Genomic DNA, 1,935 nt, shown 5'->3' with positions numbered 1-1,935 from the left:
GACATCAAAATACCTCGAGAGCATTTTGAAAGCATAAGGAACCGTCTGTATGGTATTTTGATGTCATACACCGATCGGTCTGCACACGCAAACAAAGCCAAAACCTAGATATTTTAGGCAATATAGAAATCCTGGCCAGGACGCGTCCTGGGAAAATGGCACGTATGGTCACCCTAATAATATACTACTGTTCAAATTTATTTTTTTATTTTTTTTTAAAGAAGTCTTATATGCTCACGAAGGCTGCATTTATTTTGGCTAAAAAAAATGAAATTACTACAATTTAAAATAAATGTTTTCTGTTTTTTATATATAAAAATGTAATGTATTCCTGTGATGGCAAGGATGAATTTTCAGAAGCCATTACTTCAGACTTTAATGTCACATGCTCCTTCAGAAATCATTCTAATAAGCTGATTTGGCACTTAAGAAATATTATTATTATAAATGTTGAAAACTGTTGTACCACTTAATTTTATGGAAACCAGAATGCTTTGAATAGAAAGTTCAAAAAACAGCATTTATTTGAAACTAGGGATGTAACGATTCACTCAACTCACGATTTGATTTGATTCACGATTTTGATTTCAAAATTTGATTTTCTCACGATTTTTTTTTACAAAATTAGATTGAAGACATTATACAGTAGCCTGAGGGTGCTTTCACACCTGGCCCGTTGTTTCGGAACCTGGCGCGTTTCCCCTCTCAGCAGGGCTCTACAGTGCGACCATTTCCGTCGCATTTGCGACTGAAAACTACTGCATGCGACCAGTGGCGGCTCGTCGGGGGAGGCAGGGGAGGGACAGCCCCCCCGTAATTTTGAGGTGAAAATGGGAGGAGGACGATTTAATGTTAATAAAATTCACAATTAATTTCAGTTCATGTCTCAGAATGTGTATTTTTTTGTAATTTGTAATTTCACAGTTGTAATATCATAACGTGAAAGCGCCGCTTTTCTATCGCGAATGTGCCGAATCTGCTGATGTAATTACAACCGCTAGGTGATAGAGCAGGGGAGGGGGAGGCCGGGGGAGCGCGGAGCTCTCGTGCCCATAGACATATAAATACCTAGACGCCTCATTGGCTGCTTTGAGCCGTTGCTGCGATACGTCAACGCGTCCGCCATGTTTGTGAGGGCAAGACTGCCTTAAAAATAAATGGAGGTAAACGTTTTCTGACTAAAAGCAACCAAAAGGCCATTTTAAAGTGGTTAAGCAAATAATATAATAATAATAATCGGCAGGGATCCCAGACGTTACAATAACCAATAACGTTACAATTAGTGTGCCTCCTCTATTTTAAAACCCACGAACCGCCACTGCATGCGACTATGAAGTCATATTTAGGCACACCTGTGCGACTGACCCGATCAGCATATTTGTGTTTGCGCTGAGGGAGCTTCAAAGGTTCTAACGTACTTACGTGTTTCTGCAGCGTTGAGTAATGTATCACAGACCTATCCTCTAGTCTCATTATAACAAAGTGTTGACAAGGTGTAAATAAGATATTCATTGTGCAGTGTAGGGAGCTTCGTCGATTATAATGGAGTTTTGTGAGATCGCGATGAACTAAGATGAGTGACAGCTTTTAATGATTATTAAGGGAGTTTGCAAATGTGATACTGATTTAATACAACAGTTCATTAAACAAGAAGTTAATATTAAGTGACTTATATTGTCTGACAACAACACAATTGCCTTATTTTGCTCTATTTCATCAACGAAAATAGTTTCAAACAAAGTAACAGCTGAGCCGCTGCGCATCTCCATTCAAACACAGCGGTGTTTCGTTTATGAATTAACTGCGTTTTTAAATGAATCTAGTGAGTCAATGATTCAATTCAAGGGGAAGTCGTGGCCTAATGAGTCGGACTCATAACCCAAAGGTTGTGGGTTCGAGTCTCGTACTGGCAGGGATTGTAGGTGGGGGGAGTGA

At 39.4% G+C, this 1,935-nt stretch overlaps 1 pseudogene; it reads right to left on the bottom strand.

Annotated features, from left to right (window-relative positions):
* The window catches only part of LOC107664965 (protein FAN-like), a 20,992-nt pseudogene that overhangs the window by 13,112 nt on the left and 5,945 nt on the right, over positions 1-1,935 (bottom strand).

Source organism: Sinocyclocheilus anshuiensis, unplaced genomic scaffold (assembly GCF_001515605.1).
Source record: "Sinocyclocheilus anshuiensis isolate Anshui unplaced genomic scaffold, SAMN03320099.WGS_v1.1 scaffold599, whole genome shotgun sequence".
Classification (NCBI taxonomy): domain Eukaryota; kingdom Metazoa; phylum Chordata; class Actinopteri; order Cypriniformes; family Cyprinidae; genus Sinocyclocheilus; species Sinocyclocheilus anshuiensis.
This window is presented reverse-complemented; position numbering and strand designations above follow the sequence as displayed.